Source organism: Ovis aries, chromosome 1 (genome assembly GCF_016772045.2).
Source record: "Ovis aries strain OAR_USU_Benz2616 breed Rambouillet chromosome 1, ARS-UI_Ramb_v3.0, whole genome shotgun sequence".
Lineage (NCBI taxonomy): Eukaryota > Metazoa > Chordata > Mammalia > Artiodactyla > Bovidae > Ovis > Ovis aries.
The window spans coordinates 112,800,482-112,813,382 of NC_056054.1; the positions used below are offsets into that span (position 1 = coordinate 112,800,482).

The 12,901-nt window shown below is 43.0% G+C and overlaps 1 non-coding gene across 1 annotated transcript; it reads right to left on the reverse strand.

Moving 5' to 3' along the window:
- Positions 1-1,239: 1,239 nt before the first annotated feature.
- TRNAV-CAC (transfer RNA valine (anticodon CAC)) lies at positions 1,240-1,312 on the reverse strand. Its single transcript has one exon. It is a non-coding gene; the product is annotated as a tRNA-Val (tRNA).
- Positions 1,313-12,901: the final 11,589 nt, after the last annotated feature.

Genomic DNA, 12,901 nt, shown 5'->3' on the forward strand with positions numbered 1-12,901 from the left:
TCCTGTCCTTCCCATCCTTTGCGTTCATGTCCATTGAATCCGTGATGCTATCCAAACATCTCATCCTCTGCTGGCTTCTTCTCCTCTTGTCTTTGATCTTTCCCAGCATCGGGGTCTTTTCCAATGAGTCAGCTCTTTGAATCAGGTAGCCAAAGTATTGGAGTTTCAGCTTCAGCAACAGTCCTTTCAACGAATATTCAGGGTTGATTTCCTTTAGGATTGACTGGTTTGATCTCCTTGCTGTCCAAGGGACTCCCAAGAGTCTTCCCCAGCAGCACAATTCGAAGGCATCAGTTCTTCCGTGCTCAGCCTTCTTTATGATACAACTCTCATATCCATACATGACTACTAGAAAAACTATAACTTTTACTACACAGACTTTTGTTGGAAAAGTGATGTTCTGCCTTTTTATATGCTGTCTAGCTAGGTTTGTCATAGCTTTCCTTCCAAGGAGCAAGCGATGTGTAGTGATATCTCATTGTATTTTAAATTTGCATTTCCCTAATGATTAATGAAGTGGAATATCTTTAGATAGGATTATTTGCTATCCCTCTATCTTTGGAGAAGTGTCTGTGCCAACTGCCCAATGAGGGTGGGAGGAATGTGTGTGAAAATAACTTTTAATTCAAAGAAAATAAATATTGTTTTCCCCTGATTTAGAACCATGGGCCTTAGGGCTTTAGGATTCCCTGTGGGAAAAGACTCAGAGGAGGGAAGGAGGAAGCATCTCCATGACTGGAAACTTTAGTACTGAATGCATGGGAATAGCTTAAAACGAGAATAGAAATAGGAAGGGTGGGTCTGGTAGTGGTGAGAGAGCACAGTGAGTTGGGACACTGGCTCTGCAACTATGTTCCGTCCATTCCTCTGGACTGCAGGGTAAACATACCTGCTGTCAGCTTACAGCGAGATAACATCAGGCACATAGCTGGGTTTTGATACAGGTTTGCAAATTCTCTGCAGGAGACAGCCCCTAGCGGTCCGCGCTGAATTGTCCGGCGCCTGAGCAGAGGACACCGCCCTGAGTCAGAACTTGGTCCAGGGGATCTGGATAGAATCTATGACTTCATCTGAGTGGCCAAAATTATTTACAGTGTCAGAAAAGATAACGAAAAACTGCAAGGGCCGACGTCTGCGAAGGTGCCTGCTGAACTAGTCTTAGGGTTCTGGCAGGAATGAGTCAAGAACCGCTATCCAGTCAGGGATCAACCAGCGGGGGGGAAAAAAAACAAACTCTTTTGTTTCCGCCCGGTTTCGAACCGGGGACCTTTCGCGTGTGAGGCGAACGTGATAACCACTACACTACGGAAACTCCGCAAGGCTAGTTGCTTCAAAAGCTCATCTTGAGAGACATCAGCTTGTCACTGTGTCCGTGGCTAGGAGGAAAGCGTGGGGGGCATCGAGCACAGCCCTGCCTGACCCCAGCGCCTGGCGGTGGCCTGCAAGGCCCTGATGCGCGCCCTGCCTCATGGCCGCAGAGGAAGCCCATCGTGCCTTATCTGGAACTTCAGGCGCAAGTGAAGCTCCAGCCAGTGTTGTTGCTGTTGAAAGCCGGAGTCTGCGGGCCAAAATTCCAGGCTTCCTCAAATGTTTGTCGGGCAATTTTCCCGATCCTGGTGGTCCCGGAGGAACGATGGCGGGGAGCCGGCCCGCCCTGGGGCCAGGTCACCCGCCGGCGCTTAGCTCACGTCCCGTGCTCTGAAACTGGAGAGAAAATGGCGCAGTAGCTACAGTAGGAAGAGACTTGGGTGACAGATTCGGTCACGATAAGGAAAACCAGCTCATGCGTGAAACAAACATGCACCTTAACGTTTGCCCAGTGCTTACTTGTTGTGAAGGCAACTGTAACGGGAAGACACAGTTCTCCCCTTCCCATGTCTTTCTTCCCTTTGCTACTCACGCCAGGACTTCACTTGTGGTTACCAGGCGGGAGGCCCCACCCCCACCCCCCCACCAGGCAAATCTGTCTGACACCAGCTAGGTGTCCTACAATTTAACTCAGTTTTGACACTGACTACTTAGAGATAGTGTCAAGTCCACAGGTTAAAGGCCCAGTCCTTCCTTATAAGAATGCGCCCACTTCCTTCAGATGCCAGTCTCAAGCCCGAGTTATTACCTGCACTTCTTTTTAAAATTGAAGTTTAGTCTATTTGCAATATTGTGTTAGTTTCAGGTGTATAGCAAAGTAGTCTACATGTGATTGTACATTTATATGTATATATTAATTTTTTCCAATTCTTTTCCATTATAGTTCATTACAAGATATTGCATATAGTATTTATGCTATAGGTAAATCCTAGTCGTTTATTTTACGTACGGTAGTATGCATATGTTAATCTGACACTCCGAATATATCCTTTTCTCTTTGGTAACTATTAGTTTGTTTCCTATATCTGTAAGTTTGTTTCTGTTTTGTAAATAAGTTCATTTGTACTTTTTTTTTAGATTCTACATACAAGTGATAGCATATTTGTCTTTGACTTACTTCGCTTACTATGATAATCTCTAGGTCTATTCATGTTGCTGCAAATGATGAATACACCACATCTTAAGTCAATCATCTGTCAGTGGACACGGGTTTTTTCCAATAGTCCCAAATGTCTTGGCTATTACCAGTTATGCTGCTATGAACGTGGAGGTGCATGTATCTTTTCAAATTAGACCTTTCATTTTTTCCCAGTATATGCTTAGGAGTGAGATTGCTGAATCATATAGTAACTCTATTATTAGTGTTTTAAAGAAATTCCATACTGTTTTCATAGTGGCTGCGCCAGTTTACATTCCCACCAACATTGTAGGAGGGTGGGTTGCTTTTTCTCCACACTTCTAGCATTTATTATTATTTTTTTAGCATTTATTATTTATAAACTTTTTGATGGTGGCCATTCTGACTTGTGTGGGGTGATATCTCCTGTTTTATTTGCATTTCTCTAATAATTAGTGATACTGAGCATCTTTTCATGTACCTATTGGCCATCTGTATGTTTTCTTTGGAGAACTATCTATTAAGGTCTTCTGCCCATCTATTGATTGTGTTGTTTGTTTGTTGTTGTTGTTGTTTTTTAGGAATATACACATATATGTATTTAAAGGATCTGATAGTTCCTTGTTAAGCAAAATCAAAGTCTGACTACAGAATGACATGAAATATCTTAAGTTACAGTCAACACAGGTTGCTTACCTAAAGACTTATACCTGTGTTAACATAAACAGCGTATCACCAGCATAAAAGCACACCCCAATTTAACTCTCTTAAGGTACAAGTTAAACATCTGTCTGTTGAGTGGTATCATCTCCAGAAGTCTGTATATTGAGTTCAGGTGTGGATTCAAGATTTTCTTGGGTCTCTCTCAAGGGCTCTCCTTCCCTTCAATATTTCTCACTATGCACATTTTCCTTCTACTTACATGGAATTGCCATTCTTAAATTTAAATTAACTAATAAATTTATTTGGCCGCACCAGGTCTTAGCTGTGGCATGTGCAGAATCTTCAGTCTTCATTTCGTCATGCTGGGTCTTTAGTTGTGGCATGCAAACTCTAGCTGCAGCGTGCAGGATCTAGTTCCCCGACCAGGGAAGGAACCTAGGCCCCCTGCATTGGGAATGCAGAGTCTTAGCCACTTGACCATCAAGGAAGCACCTGCCATTTTAAAATTTAACACCTCATTTTCATCACTTGTCATGTCAGTTCCTTGAAATGTTATTGTCCATAAACCTTGACATGTATTTTCATAACAGAAGCAGAAGCTAAAACATGTGGACACCACACAATGTAATCCAATGAGTATTTAAAAAGTATAAAGTAAGAATTCAGTTGCCAACTTACTGGATATCACACATTATTAAATGTCTATTTTATTTCCATGATCTGAAACTGACTTCTCACCCAAGAAAAGGGATTCATTTCTATGCATTTATGTCTTTCTTTGATGAACACAGAAAAGTTTCCTCTTTGACAAAACTGTCCCAGGGCAAAAAACAAACGCTTTCCAAATTAGAGCACAAGTCTTCCTTAAATGTCAGTGTGAGGTAAAATAAAATATGGTAGCAGTCTTTTAAATTTCATGAAAGCTAGTTAAGATGGTTTTTGCCGTTTTGCAGATGGTCCATCTGAATTAGTTCTGTTATCAGTGTTATTTTCATCTTCTGAATCATCTTCATCATCACCAATTAGCAGTCACTTCCCCGTCCTGGGTCGGGAAGATCCGCTAAAGAAGGGTTAGGCTACCCACTCCAGTATTCCTGGGATTTCCTTGTGGCTCTGTTGGTAAAGAATCCACCGTCCAAGGCCTCGTCGGGAGCCGCCGTCCCCCAGTCCTGTGCTTCCGGCTGTACCTGAGAGCCGAAGAACTCAGTCACCAGCTCCCTCATCTGAGCCACACAGGACAACAAGCTCTGGAAAGGGTCGGTGATGCCCGGCGCCTCACAAGGCACCCGCAGCTGCTGTCGCTGCCCTTCCAGTCCGATGCGCTCGCCCAACAGCTCCATAGCGACCGCTATGCTTCAGGAGCGCACCACAGTGAGATGTTTGTTGTTATTGTTGAGTTGTCTGAGTTGTTTGTATATTTTGGAAATTAAGCCCTTATCAGTTGCATCATCTGCATGTATTTACTCCCAGTCTGTAGGTTCTTTTCATTTTGTTTACGGTTTCCTTTGCTGTGCAAAAGTTTATAAGTTTGATTAGATCTCATTTGTTTATTTTTGCTTTTATTTCTATTGCTTTGGGATTCTAACCTAAGAAAACATTGCTTGATTCATGTCAGAGAATGTTTTGCTGTGTTCTCTTCTGGGAGTTTTGTGGTGTCGTATCTTCTGACCCGCTGCAGATGATAGATTGGGGGTTTCAGTGATCCCTTCATCAGACTGCATTTGCTAGAACTCTTACTTGCACCAACTGCGTCAGTGTATTAAAGAATATGATACAGGATACAGATGGACAACCATATACAGAAATACATCAGGCAAGATCTGGGAGGCTCTCTAGTGCAGAAACTTCTGTCCCTGTAGAGTTAATGTACATCCTCCTCTTGGTGTTCCAGCTTCCAATCTGGAAGCTTTCTAGACCCCATGCTTTTGGGATTTTATTGAGACTTCCCTTTCTGATGGATGGAGCTGAGAATTCCAAGTTTTTAATCATGGCTTGGTCTTTCTTGTGACCAGCCTCAAATCTAGTAGTCAAGCAGGAGCCCATTCAGCGTCACTTCCTTAGAACAGAAGATTCTCCTAGTGCTCTTATCACTTAGGGAATTAAAAGGGTTTTAGGAGTTCTGTGCCAGGAGTCAGGGACAGAGACCAATATGTATATTTTCTCTTTTCTCACAGCCCACTCACCCTGGTCTTTGGCCACTGACCCCTAATCCATCAAAATGATACACAAGTTCAAAAGTACAAGTTCACATTACTGGAATCCAAAGTGGTCATTAAAGATCATTCCTGTCCATCAGCATATTCTATGAGACTGTCTCCCGGGGCAAGACCACTCCGGTTTGCAGGCTTTCATTCCATCTTGTCAAGGTCCGAAAGCAGGCATGCTCTCAGCAAACATATGGTTTCACCCTTTCAGGCATCTTACATAATTGAGCTGAGGCAATATCATGTCTTGCTCTGAGCCTCTTTCAAGGTGTTGATGTAACATGGGAATTTTTCCTTACAATTCATTTATTCTTTACTGTTAACTGCTATTAGTCCTCCTTCTCTCTGTTTATACCCACTCTTTTGCCTTTGGAAGGGATATTGGACAATGCTGGGGTGTCCTGCAGGCAGTAGTACTAGTGTGGGCTGTGCCTCCCCATCAGTCCACTTCTGTTCAGGTGAGCTAAGTTTGCATAGTGCAGAACCAGTAGGCTATCTTAGCCACCAAGCCATATAACTGTCTTCCCTGTTAGCCCCAATTTTGTCAGTAGGTTGAATCCTGCCCCAATAGGCTCTTAGTAATTATGACATAAAGATCAGAAACACAGTTGTACTTTTTGGTTAGGATTATGCCTATTTTCAGCTCTAGCTGTAGCCCTGGTCCTGTGACCACTGCATCAGTAAAGGAGACAAAAAAAATCAAGGTGATGTGGGGAAGAAAGAATGACTAGCATCCTTCCCCACCCCAGTCCCCCAGACCCACCAGTAAAACAGAGATACATTGAGCAGGGAGACTCCTTTAGTCCCTCATATTTTGAGTGTAAGCACCCTCTGACTCAGTTCTGTTCAGTCGCTCAGTCATTAATGACTCTTTGCGACTCCATGGACTGCAGCATGCCAGGCTTCCCTGTCCATCACTAACTCCCAGAGCTTGTTCAAACTCATCGCCATCGAGGCAATGATGCCATCCAACCATCTCATCCTCTGTCGTCCCCTTCTCCTCCTGCCTTCAAACTTTCCCAGCATCAGGGTCTTTTCCAATGAGTCAGTTCTTCACATCAGTTGGCCAAAGTATTGGAGTTTCAGCTTCAGCATCTGTCCTTCCAGTGAATATTCAGGACTGATTTCCTTTAGGATTGACTGGCTGGATCTCCTTGCAGTCCAAGGGAATCTCAAGAGCCTTCTCCAACACCACAGTTTGAAAGCATCAATTCTTCAATTCTCAGCTTTCTTTATGGTCCAACTCTCACATCCATACATGACTACTGGAAAAACCATAGCTTTGACTAGATGGGCCTTTGTTGGCAAAGTAATCTCTGCTTTTTAATATGCTGTCTAGGTTGGTCATAGTTTTTCTTCCAAGGAGCAAGCGTCTTTTTCATGGCAGCAGTCACCATCTGCAGTGATTTTGGGGCCCAAGAAAATAAAGTCTCTCACTGTTTCCATTGTTTTCCCATCTATTTGCCATGAAGTCATGGGACTGGATGCTACGATCTTAGTTTTTTGAATGTTGAGTTTTAAGCCAACTTTTTCACTCTCCTCTTTCACTTTCATTAAGAGGCTCTTTAGTTCTTCTTTGCTTTCTGCCATAAAGCTGGTGTCATCTGCATATCTGAGGTTGTTGATATTTTTCCTGGCAATCTTGATTCTAGCTTATGCTTCATCCAGCTCGGTATTTTGCATGATATACTCTGCATATAAGTTAAATAAGCAGGGTGACAATATATAGCCTTAACATACTCCTTTCCCAATTTTGAACCAGTCTGTTGTTCCAGGTTCAGCTCTAACTGTTGCTTCTTAACCTGCATACAGATTTCTCAGGAGACAGGTAAGGTGGTCTAGTATTTCCATCTCTTGAAGAATTTTCCTGAGTTTGTTGTGATCCACGCAGTAGAAGGCTTTAGTATAGTAAATGAAACAGAAGTTTTTCTGGAATTCTCTTGCTTTTTCTATGGCCCAAGGGATGCTGGCAATTTGATATCTGATTCCTCTGCTTTTTCTAAATCCATCTTGAACATCTGGAAGTCCTCAGTTCATGTACTGTTGAAGACTTGCTTGGAGAATTTTGAGCATTACATTGCTAATATGTGAGATGAGTACAATTGTGTGGTAGTTTGAACATTTTTTGGCATTGCCCTTCTTTGGGATTGGAAGGAAAACTGGTCTTTTCCAGTCCTGTGGTCACTGCTGAATTTTCCAAATTTGCTGGCATATTGAGTTCAGCCCTTTCAAAGCATCATCTTTTAGGATTTTAAATAGCTCAGCTGGAATTCCATCCCCTCAGAGAAGGCAGTGGCACCCCACTCCAGTACTCTTGCCTGGAAAATCCCATGGATGGAGGAGCCTGGTAGGCTGCAGTCCATGCTAAGGGTCGGACACAACTGAGCAACTTCCCTTTCACTTTTCACTTTCATGCATTGGAGAAAGAAATGGCAAACCACTCCAGTGTTCTTGCCTGGAGAATCCCAGGGACGGGGGAGCCTGGTGGGCTGCCGTCTATGGGGTCGCACAGAGTTGGACGCGACTGAAGTGACTTAGTAGCCACTAGCTTTGTTCATAGTGATGCTTCCTAAGGCCCACTTGACTTTGCACTCCAGGGTATCTGGCTCTAAGTGAGTGATTGTGGTTATCTGGGTTATGAAGATCTTTTTTGTATAGTTCTGTGTATTCTTGCCATCTCTTCTAAATATCTTCTGCTTCTGTTAGGTACATACCATTTCTGTCCTTTATTGTGCCCATCTTTGCATGAACTGTTCCCTTGGTATCTAATTTTCTTGAAGAGATCTCTAGTCTTTCCCATTCTATTGATTCTACTTAGCATGTCTAATTAACGTTGCTTGAAGGGTGGATGTACATGAACCATGTACATATCATGTTTTACAATATTAGAGAGGGAAAATATTCTCCAGTCAGATCCAGTGTCCATCCCCATAATACAATCAGGTAGAAGATACATAACCACTTCACATAAAACCTGTTCAAACATACCAATTCTCCTGCCAACTAGTACTGTAATTCCACAAATATTTATGCTCCTAACTGTGGCCTCCACTAGGAGTTCATCAATAGATTTTGAATTTTCAATACTAGGTAAGGGAAGTGTTCCCCAGCCAGACATAATATCCATTTCCAGGAAACATTCACACAAAGGAGACACAGCTTTACATGAATCTTGTTTGGATAGTCCCACTTCTATACTCTTACTGGTGTGCTCACATGTTCAATCCCTGAGTCAGAAAGATCCCCTGGAGGAGGGCATGGCAACCCACTCCAGTGCTCTTGCAGGGAGAATCCCATGGACAGAGATAGGGTCCCATAGATTCAGACACAACTGAAGCAATTTAGCATGCAATCTAACTGAAGATGTCATGGTTTCACCAATAGGTTTTGGTACCATAGTGCATGAGGAATCCTATATCGCCTCTATGTGTATATATATAACACCATCTGTGATTGTTCAATAGTGAACTGTGGGTCCTGTCTTAATGTAAATGTGTCCTTCCACTCAGCAGCATTTAAAACGAAAGACATAGCCCCTAAATTAGTCATTCTCAGCATCCGTTGTAATGAAGGTGCTTCAGGAAGCTGATGCTGCTGGGAGACAACCCTTCACACTATACTCCCTGTTTCAGTGGTTTGTTGGCTTTCCCCTCCCCCCACATTGATGACCTTCTTGCTAACCAGAGGTCTTAGAGGTACTTTATGTTGTCCTGGCATAATTTTTCCCACTGTGGGCAGCCTTGAGGTTAGTGGCTGAAGTTCAGACCAACCCAAGTCTGAGGCTGGATGAACATCAAGTTCTGACCCAGCACTTTCTTTATTTTAGCTATTACAGATAACGATGACCAAGAGATTATATGTTTAGTGTGCTTTTTATTATATGCAGTTCCTTCTTATTAAATGAGTCAGCTCTTCAGGAGTCAGATTTATTCCCGTCTCTAAATTCCATTAGTAGAGACTTGAAGTTTAACACCATGGGTGATCAGGTAGACATCTAGGGGTCAAAGGTTCATCAGACACTACCCTCTTATCCTTTCTCTCCCCAGACCACATGTTTCCATGAGCCAGGGTGGTTCTAGCAAATCCCACTTCACTGACATGAACTATAATTTGGAAAAACCTCAGTTTTCCCCTTCTTATGTTTTTCTTTCCTGTGAGTCTCCTTTATTACTCACACAACACTTCATCCTGTCACCAAATATGTGGAAGGTTTTCTCCATAATAATTCCCAGTCTGTGACACCAGCTTGATGTCCTACAGTGTAACTCACTTCAGACACTACATAGTGTCAAACAGAGAATTACTTGGTGTGGGGGAAAATCTCCACACGTTTGGTGACCAGAGTGATGTGCTGTGTAAGTAAAGGAGACTCATAAGAAAGGAAACATACAGGGGGAAACACTGGGATTTTCCCTACATAGAAGAAGGCGAACTAAAGTTTTCCCTTCTTAGCACTTTCATGCTGTCTCACATTTAATGAGAGTTTTCATAGCACTGCTATGAAGGAAGGGAGGCAGGAGATAGATGGGTCCCAGGCTAAATAGTTTCTCTGCTGTAGACAGATACTCCAAAACACCAGGGGTGAGAGAGGAGCTGGGCCTTGCCCAGATAAGAGATAAAAGACCACATATTCCTCATTCTTCTTTTTTTTTAAATTATTCCTCATTTTTGAAGTCAGAGAACCTCCCCAACTATACCTGTGCAGAAAGGCTCCTTGGAAGTCAAAAAGGGAGGGTCGCCACTCCATAGTAAGTGATGTGATGCCTATCACCCATCAGCCTCTTCACTGGAATTCATCTTGGCCAAGGTGTGTGCACGCACACAAGGGAGGACCCTGTCATATACCAAATACGGATTCAGAACCAGGCAAAGCAAAATGATTGGCCCATAGAAACTTGAAAGAAATGCCCCATAAAGGTGGCTCAGACTACCGCAAGGGTGTCTTTCTCCCTGAGCCCGCCCATGGGTCTGTCTACATGTACTGTACTTGTTTCCCTCCTAGTAAACACTTCTCTTGTTTCATTACTTTCTGTCTCTTGCGGGATATCACTTCTGCACAGCTGATGGGCCAGGGCCTTGTCACTGGCCACAGGTCCCTGGCGGTCTAGTGGCTAGGATTCAGTACACTCAGTGACAAGGCCTGACTTCAGTCTCTGGCTGGGAACCAAAACTCTGCTTCAAGCCACTACAGGCCGAGGCCACCTGAGATAAGATGTGTTAAAGATGTTTTAAAGCGTATAGAGATGAAGAGAGTGAGCTAAGCAAATTTGACTTGCTTAAGATGGAAGAGTCAATTAACATCAAAAAAGAGTGCACGAGCCTGATAGTCTCAGGCTGTATCTAGTCTTACCAGGACTATACCTCATAATCTGAGGAAGCAATAAAGAGTGGAGACCTAAAGACTACACACACTGGAGTGACAGTATGCCTGGAGGGGTTCAGGAAACATCTGTGGATGGTAGGCAGAACCCCAAAATGCTTTGTGTAAAATGATTGCTGAGGTCAAATGACCTCATCTTCTCAATGGTGTCAGGGGTGAAGTTATCTGAGGAGGTAAGAGGTAGAGACAGTTTTGTTGGGTCCAGCCCCGGTGGATCCAGGGTAATTTGAAATGGGGACGGAGTCGGCGATTAAAGAGAGATTAATTAGAAATGTAAAGAGAGATTAGAGAAGAATAATGTAGTGAAAAAATAGAGGAGAAGAGAGACTGATATTTTTTGGTTTACACGGAAAGCTAATAAAGTCTCAAGACAAGAAACTTGTACCGTCTACGTTAGGCCACAGGCGCCTGCTTGAATAGCAGAGGGTGCCCTGCCTTGGGCTCCCTCTCGCATGGGTCTTAGAAGTAGACACATGGGCAAATAGGTAGACATGGAGAGCCTCTGTGTTTCAAGGGATCAGTCTGAAAAAGAGAGGGAGGGAGAGGGAGAAAGAGAGAGAAAGATTCGACAGAGGGGAGGCCAAGCTTGTGTAAAAACCCCATAACTTTATTTTCAAAAGGAGCTTATATACCCTAAGTTTTACATAATGGAAGATACAGAGTCATGTAGGGGGAGCAGTCCTGACCCTTATCAATACCAGGCTTTTTTTCTGCATATCTTTCCGTATACAAAAGGTCTCAGGTGATTTACATTATCTTCTGGCCAAAAGGCATGTTAACATTTTATGGCTCTCTTCCTTAATGAATGTTAATCTCATTTTCCCTGTAGTGTTTTTCTTTAATCTGCATCACCTTCAAAGTACTAAATAAAGCTACATCCTTGTAGAACAAAGGCACAGTGGGTTATAACAAAGAAGGTACTTAACTCAAAAGATCTATGTTGCTATTTGTTTTTTTCTATATACCAACTATATCAACAAATAAAAGATATGAAAATTTGGCAGCAAGTATTGCTCAACAATGAAACCCTTAATCAGTTTTATTCTAATGATTTTCCCTAGAATTTCTTAAGCTTTCAGTGCTTCTCCGGTTGGGAGGCTGTAAACAATTCACATGCGCAGTTGTAAAATTCTGGACAGACCAGTCAGGTAAGTTAGAAAGCTATCAGAGGGGTTTAAGCCAAGACATTCTTTTTAAGTCCAGGAGACTTATTAACTGGAGCTCTAAGTCAATTCCTTTTAGAGGAAGGTGGTGGGGGACAGCCCCTGTTAATGTCAGAAGCATAAGCGAAAAGCATAATGCAGTAAGGCAGGCAGACTCTGGTTTTGGGGCAGATGCACGAGCAGATCCAGCAAGGCTCCCTTAAGGCCTGACTCACCTTTGCCTGTTGGGCCCCTTAACCTCATGACCCTTGCCAGGGTGGGACTCCTCGTGCTGGCTCCTGGCACAGTTTGGGTATACCATGTGAGGAAAACATTGGGAACTTAAGAGAAAGGTGAGAATATTTCCAAAATAGCAGTGGAGACTTACTTGTGGTTGGATGATACACGTTTCTGGGGGACTAGACATGGAACAACAGACTGGTTCCAAGTAGGAAAAGGAGTATATCAAGGCTGTATATTGTCACCCTGCTTATTTAACTTATATGCAGAGTACATCATGAGAAACGCTGGGCTGGATGAAGCACAAGCTGGAATCAAGATTACCGGGAGAAATATCAAAACCTCAGATATGCAGATGACACCACCCTTATGGAAGAAAGTGAAGAGGAACAAAAGAGCCTCTTGATGAAAGTGAAAGAGGAGAGTGAAAAAGTTGGTTTAAACCTCAACATTCAGAAAACTAAGATCATGGCATCTGGTCCCATCACTTCATGGGAAATAGATGGGAAACAGTGGCAACAGTGTCAGACTTTATTTTGGGGGGCTCCAAAATCACTGCAGATGGTAATTGCAGCCATGAAATTAAAAGATGCTTACTCCTTGGAAGGAAAGTTATGACCAACCTAGACAGCATATTAAAAAGCAGAGATATTACTTTGTCAACAAAGGTCTGTCTAGTCAAGGCTATGGTTTTTCCAGTGGTCATGTATGGATGTGAGAGTTGGACTGTGAAGAAAGCTGAGTGCCGAAGAATTGATGCTTTTGAACTGTGGTGTTGGAGAAGACT